Source organism: Urtica dioica, chromosome 8 (assembly GCF_054948205.1).
Source record: "Urtica dioica subsp. dioica isolate 48M chromosome 8, U.dioica_male_clone48M_v1_H2, whole genome shotgun sequence".
Lineage (NCBI taxonomy): Eukaryota > Viridiplantae > Streptophyta > Magnoliopsida > Rosales > Urticaceae > Urtica > Urtica dioica.
Window position 1 is genome coordinate 7,544,048 of NC_142763.1, and position 8,094 is coordinate 7,552,141.

At 38.3% G+C, this 8,094-nt stretch overlaps 1 pseudogene; it reads left to right on the forward strand.

Annotated features, from left to right (window-relative positions):
• Positions 1-711: 711 nt before the first annotated feature.
• LOC149387750 (3-ketoacyl-CoA synthase 17 pseudogene) lies at positions 712-1,323 on the forward strand (annotated as a pseudogene).
• The last annotated feature ends 6,771 nt before the right edge of the window (positions 1,324-8,094 follow it).

The following is an 8,094-nucleotide window of genomic DNA, read 5'->3' on the forward strand; positions in this document are numbered from 1 at the left end:
GTTGCCCAAAAAAAGACAGCCTACCAGTTTGTAAAGATTAAATAATTGTTTAATAATTGCTCTATTTTTTTCTTTCTTTCTAGATTATTACGTACAGTTGAGAAAGATTAAACAGTCCCACCTTTCAACCTTTACGTTTGTTTTGTAATTTTCACAAGAGAAGTAAAGTGGGGCATCCCTTACACATCCCTCATGTTTTTTTTTTTTTTTTTAGTAGGGGCACTATCGGCCAGAATTACATGATATATTAGCAGTGCAAAACGCAGGTGACACTATCGGCCAAAATTACATAATAGATGACACTATTGGCCAAGATTATATACTTATTAGAATAAATCCTATGGGGCATGGATTTCTGCATCCCATGAGGGTTTGAACCCATGACCTCTCCGAGGTGTGTGTGGGATTACCGTAGACCAAGCTAGTTACCACATCCCTCATGTTTTCTATAAAATATCAATTAGCTTAAGATAACCATATATAGCCTCTTGTACGGAAAAATGGCAAGTTACACAAATTAGACCCATTAATAAATTAAGTCTACGTATGTAAAACTAGACCCGTTAATAAATCAATTATAGACTTGGTAATCTAAATAAGTTAATAAATATAAAGGCGTACTAAAATGAAAGGCCCTAAAAAAATTATAGCCGGTCCTGCTTGAGAGAATAGCTAGCTATTCAATAATGTCTAAGGCAAGGCAAGCTTATCATGAAAATCCCAGATATCAAATCCATCCGGACCCACCGCGGCGGCTCCGACGACGACAGCTCGGCCTTCTCGTGCGTCGTCCAGCGCCAAGATGCCGCCAGCGAGACCGGAGTCTCGCTCTCCAAGGACCTCATGTCCGTCGCTGCTCGGGCCCTTCGCCGGAACATCACCGAGCTCGGCCCCCTCGTCCTCCCGGTCTCCGAGCAGCTCCGGTTCGCCGCCGCGCGGGTCTTTCCCTCCGGGAACAAGCTCCGGCCGTACGTGCCGGAGTTTGGCCGGGCGTTCGGGCACTTCTGTATCCACGCGGGCGGGCGGGCGGTGATCGAGGAGCTCGAGCGGAGCCTCAGGCTCTCGCCGGACCAGACCGAGGCGTCGAGGATGACTCTGCACCGGTTCGGGAACACGTCGTCGAGCTCGATATGGTACGAGCTCGCCTACGTGGAGGCGAAAGGGAGGGTGAAGAGAGGGGATAGGGTTTGGCAGATCGCGTTCGGGAGCGGCTTTAAGTGCAACAGCGCTGTTTGGGAGGCGATCAGGGACGTTGAACCGTCGAGTGAGAACCCTTGGGATGACTGTATTCATGATTATCCGCTCACTGTTGTTCAACGATGATATGTATGTATATAATATCTATGCGTGTGTACTTTGTGTGTTTACGTACGGAGGAGAGTGAGGGTGTTTGTTTGAGTTGTGTGATATGAGACATGCACGTGCGGTTTTTCTTGTTTGGTTGGTTTGGTTTGATTTGATAAGTATTGTGTTTTTTTTTTTTTTTTTTTTTTTTTTTTTTGTGTTCGTGCTCTAACTTCTAATAGTTGTGAAATTTAATGCAAACGTGGGAAGGAATAGAAATCGAACTTGGTACTTGATAACATGGGAAATGAGAGTATTTTTCGCTTTATAATACAAAGATCTATACAATGTGATATTGCAGGGATCAATTATACAAAACAGATTTTGTTTTAGTAATCTCAATTTTTCTGGAGTCTCGTGCTAATTTAGAAGCGAAAACGAGATAAATTAAGATGACGAAAAGAGATTGAGAGTAAATACAGAGTTAAAAAAAAAGGAATAAAAAATCAAAAGCATCAAATAGTTTGAGGTTTAATTATAACATTTTATTTCATCAAAATCAAAATGAAAATACAGTTTTCAAACTTGTTAAATTAGTTTTATTTTAATTCTTTGATAACTTGTTATACGTCTAGTTCAAAAAAATTCTCTACATATTTAACGGCTTAGAAGCATACATAAATGACATAATCTTAAATATAACTTGTTAGTTATACAAATATATATTCTATGGTACTATAATCAAATTTTGAAAAATTTCGCTGATGACTTATTTTGCTTTCATGCTATATATATAAGTGGTTGGTATTTGTATCAAATATGACAAATCATGGTTGTATTTAATACTAAAAACGCGTGAACAAACGTTTAATTTTTTTGTTAATTTATGCAAGTTATGAATATCTTTATTATTCTACCTAATAGTACTTCTGAAAGTTCAAATGTATATTAAACATACAGTACTAAGTAACCTAGATAATCAAAGCTCCATAAATAACGTTATGTTTGCAGCGTCCATACAAATCCTAGGTACGTATTATAATTAATACCACATCTTGTACATGTATTGAAACAGTTAGCGTGACAGATCCTTATAATAATTAAGATACAAAATATGTCATCAACTGAACACTTTACGCTTCAATTCTACTTTTGGTCATATTTTTTTATTTGCATCATGCGGTTAGAAATTAAGTGAGAGCTCTACTTTTTGGTCATATAATATGTCAATCCGAACACTAAACCAGTCAAACATATAAAATTTGCGAAACTCTATATATAACGTATGGTCACTAGTATTCTATTTGCGTGACGCAATTAAAATCCTGGTTTGGGAGAAAGGATGAAAAAATAAGGCACATCCCCAAAACTTGTTGGGCTATTTTCTTACAGAGCCATCTTTGTTCAGTGTTTTCCTTCAAATTGGAATGAATGAGCCCTATATATATATATATATATATATATATATATATATATATATATATATATAGGCTTTGTGTATAAGAAATTAAAACCAATAAAATTGGAATATTCTAATGAAATTATTTACCGAGAAAAAATGTTGTATGGATAAGCCACTATCTATAGAATACGATGACTTGAATTAATTTTAGGGCAATGTATTGGTGTGAAAGTATCATGAGGTTTCATCTCAAAACCAATTGGTAATGAGAGGAGTAATCCATGAGCTTATAAGCTATTGTTAGTTTCCATTCACTTTCGATGTGAGATTCCTAACACGCCCCCTCAAGATGGTCGAATCCCAACGATTGGATCGGATACACGTTTGGACTTAATGGGCTCTGATACCAAGTCGAGAATTGATTGAGACGATTCCTAAACTACAATCACACAAAGAGAGAGAGAGAGAGAGTACATGAAATAAGATTGTATCGCTACTACCCCTACAATTTGTTTTATAAATTCCCATGATGATAACACATTCATAGTTAATGACGTCATCATGAACTATCTAATCCAATATAAATGATATATTATACGTCTCTCGATGAATAGTTCAAATAGCTAGCATATTTAACATGAAACTTTCAAATTATATAAAATCATAACATTTTTAAAGTAATTCATAGAAAAAATAAGAAGAAATTGTATCAAATAGTCGAATGGTTACTCTCAATTATTAAGTTTACATTTATTTAACAAAAAATTAGCTACGTAAACCACCTAAACTCACTACTACAAATACAGTTTTCCGGTGCGGTTGACTTTTGGGTGCGACTATTCGCACCTAAAAGTCGCACCAAAAAGACTTTCAGGTGCGAATAGTCGGACCCAAAAATCAATTAAGCGCTGAAAAATTTTCGGGAAATTTTTTGAATTTGGGTGCGACTAGTCGCACCCAATAGTGTGGTACTACTATTGGTTTACAGAGGAGCCGTACATACTCGCAATTCAAGCGAAACAAGTCTTTTACATCAAAGATCTTGTTTTAGGTGGTAACTGGGAAATCGTTCAGGAATGCAATCATCGAGGGATTTGGGACGTTCCTGAAGTCGACCCCACCACCTCAGCCTCGATTCCGTTGACAATAGAATTGTCAAACATCGATCGTCTGAATCATCGACATGAAATCGAAGATGCTGAGCTAGTAAATATCGTTGACGATGGTGAGGAAGACGATGATGATCATGAGGAATGCATCGTTTTTTAGGGAGAAGATGTTGATGTTGATGTTGATGTTGATATAGGTAGTGATGACGATGAATGAGAACTATCTATGTAACCACGGTTTTCCTCCGCCATATGTGAGGTTTTATAATAAAATATATCCGTGGTGTCACCCACGTTTTTGTATGATGTTGTTTCCTTTTGTTTTGTGATGTATGTTCACAAATGTTGTTTTATTTTATACGATGTCAATTTACAAATGTTGTTTTCATTTTATAGGATGTCGACCGCTTCAGGTTCTGGTGGAGATTCGCCACAGAGACCGGATTCTCAAGGTCCGCCACAGGAACCTGAGTCCCAAGGTCCTAAGAAATCAAGGGGACCAACAACCGGCTCGACGTCGGCGCGAGCAACACACGGGGTACCGGGTGCGAAGGTGGTCAAGTGGGACCCAATAAACCAAACATTCTATCAAGAGATAAGGAAAGAAAATAAAAAAGTTGGACTATTTAACAACCGCCTCGGTGCTTTGGTGAAAGCACATATCCCGCCTACGACTCGTGATTGGAGTGAAGTGACGCCACAGATGTTGGCTGCTATTTTGAGCGCACTTCATTCCGAGTTCAGATTTGTGTACACGGATCTTGACACCGGCGAGGATCTGCCTGCGGATTGCTTTCAGAATACGATTGATCAGGCTATCATTCGGAATGCCAAGATCAGGCGACGCAACCAGAAGTCCAAGCTATCAGAGAAGTTCAGATTGGAGTTTTGTGGGAGCACAGAAAACGCTAAGGCGGAAATACCACCGGGATATAAGAAAGATGATTGGGAGGCGGTGGTAGACGAGTTCGCGACTGACGATTGGAAGGTACGTAATGTATGATTGTAATAAATCACAATATCTTTATCAGATTGAATAATGACAAAATTAATTATTTGCAGAAAAAATCTACTCGCAACAAGGAGAATTCGAAGAAGAAGAAGACGAGGTCGACTCAAGGATCTCTTTCTTTCTTGGCTCATCGTCATTTGAACGTAAGTTATTCTAATTTTGAAATACTTAAGTTGAAATAAATTCAGTACTTATATTTTCATAACAATTACAGAGTAAGGATGATGGGACTTTGGGCTCCGCGTTAACGACGTGGGAGCAAAAACACCATAATAGAAAAGGTGAATGGACGACAGATTGGGCGAGACGAGCACATGTAAGTCATATGTTATAATTAAGAGTACGTTACTTACATAATAATTAATTTTTAATAATTTTTTTATGTGTAAAGGCGCGGATAGTTACTCTACTGGCGGATCTTCAGCGACAAGCAGAAGAGCAAGGCGTAGTCTTTGACCAGGACGCCGCAGAGGAGCACGCGATGCTAGAAATTCTCGGGAACCGTCAAGATTGGTACGTTGGAATAGGTCCAACGGTCCCGAGAACATCTTGGGCTATTGCTCAGGCTCAGGACGAAAGCTCGTCGTCAGGCTCAGGCTCGTCGCGGCGCCGCGTTCCAGATCCAGTGGTTGGCGAGCTCCAAGCTCAGGTGGCGGCACAACAACTCGCTATGGCGGCACAACAACAGCAGATGGAGGAGATGCAGCGACAAATGTTCGCGTTCACGCAGCAGTTTTCGCCCTTGCCTCAGATGTCGTCCGGCACGATGCCACAGATGCCGCAGATGTCGCCCGGCATGATGCCACAGATGCCTCAGACGACGCCGCCGCCTCAGATGCACCCTATGCATCAGACAACGCCGCCATCAGTTTCAATGGCAGATGCTCAGACGACGCCGCCAGGTTCAGCAGATTACCAGCGAGAGCGTACGAGCGGCAGTGAGCGTATGAGCGGAAGTGGACGAGGAGGTAGCAGCAGTTCTGGAGGAAGATTTGGCGGAAGAGGGAGTAAAATGTTCAAGGATTGGTTTACAAACCGAGGAAAAGGAAAGGGAAAAGAATGAACATTTATTTTAATTATTTGTCGTACATTATATAATTATTGTAATCGAACGACAAATGGTTAGTTTTTATTATGATTATAAATATTAATTAATGAATTTTCTAATTAATAAACTATTTAGTTATTTGATTACAATTATAGAATTCGTAATATATTATGATTATAAATATTAATTAATGAATTTTTCTAATTAATAAACTATTTAGTTATTTGATTACAATTATAGAATTCGTAATTAATGAATTTCTAATTAATAAATATTAAATAATAAATAAAAAAAAACTTAAAAACAGCTATCGGGTGCGACTAGTCGCACCCATAAATTTGGCGGGTAGGCCAACGGGTGCGACTAGTCGCACCTAAAGACTTGGCGCGAATGAATTTGGGTGCGACTAGTCGCACCCGTTGGCCTACCCGCCAAATTTATGGGTGCGACTAGTCGCACCCAATGGCCTTCGCGCGGACTTTTTCGCACATTTTTTCTGACTTATGGGTGCGAATATCCGCACCTAAAAGTCGCACCTAAAAATCATGACCTTCGGGTGCGACTAGTCGCACCCATGACCTTTAGGTGCGAACTTTCGGGTGCGACTTTGTCGCACCTAAAGTCGCACCTAAAGGTATCAATGGGTGCGACTTTCGACCTTTGGGTGCGAAAAAAGTCGCACCCAATGCTGTTTTTTGTACTAGTGACTATAGGAATTGTAAATTAGCCAACCTTTGGTAAATAATTTGTAAATAGCCAACTTGCATACGTGGCAGCCTATTAACTACCTAAAATATATGTTTGGTTTTGTTAAATAAGACTTTTATTAATTTGTTAATAAATTTACTTGGCTATTTACAAGAAATTAATCAAAGGTGGGCCATATCTCAATCCACTATATCCGTGTGGCTATATAACTTAATAACCCTTTATTTAAATACTCGCTCCAATATCTCAGATAGTAAGCACATACAACTTATTAAATTTTTGGTATTTTTAATTATTAAATAATTAAGCTATAATTTTTAATATAGAAAGTGTAAAGTGACCATTTGACTTATATATATATATATATATATATATATATATATATATATATATAAAAGATTTATTTTTAAAAACAATAGTGAAAAATATGTTTAGAGAAAACTATGAAGATAATCTCAAAAGAGGATATACCTTTCACACATTGCATTAAAAGTTAGCATCCGCAATAATAATTTCCAAATAGACGCGACATTCTTGTGGTTTCTATTTGTTTTTTCTAGTATAGGCGCGATAAGTCTATATTAAGTTATAACATATACGTTGTTTTCATGTAAACGTGACTTCTCGGGTCTAAGTAATTATAAAATAAATACATGTTTGATTTTGTCGCGTCTACGTTAACTCAAAATAAAAAAGGAGGTAAATCTCACTCCGAATATATGTGTTGAGAATTTTTTAAATAGACGCTTCGTAAATTATAGAGTCTAATCTTTTTCGTGTCTTAAAGTACATAGCGAGCCCCATCAAATTTACGGGACAAAAGTAAAATTTGACCCAGAGATCATCACGACCCTTCAAAGTACCCTAAAAACAAAACCCATAGATGATTTAACCGATACGGTGATTGGGCTTATTAACAATACCGATTCATTACACATTGGCAATCAGATTCAAACAAGAAAGAATTTTAGTCATGAATAAAATCTGAAATTGTACTATGCTCCAGTCCAGAAACTCCCATAATAATAGCACGTCTTCATTATTCGTGCCGTTAGCTGAACTATCTTATCCAGTATAAAATACCCACGCACATTATTTTGTGTCTTGAATGATGTAGAGTTAGAAAAACATATTAAAAAAAATTGAAAATGAGATGTGTGGAAATAAAAAATAAAAAATATATATATATGTTACGGGATAAATTAGTCAGACACCGAGTAGGTTAGTCAGACTCCCGAGCAGAAAGAAGAATCCAGCATCAAGCTCAGGTAGTATAGACCCAAGGGCTGTCCATTGAAAAGGAACGAACCGTTCATAAGACAAGAACGAAACCTACCGATCAGAACTTCAGAGAGAAGAGAAGATCGTGGGTCAAAGACTAATCAAACCAAAAGAAAACATGTTTCAAATGCGTAAACGCACACCTCGACGGTTCCAAAATCATACGAAGAGAAGTAACCGTCCGCCTCAGCAAAAGGGGAGTGGCAGTTACCCGAAAAACCGTCTAAAACGTGGGATTGATCACCCCACG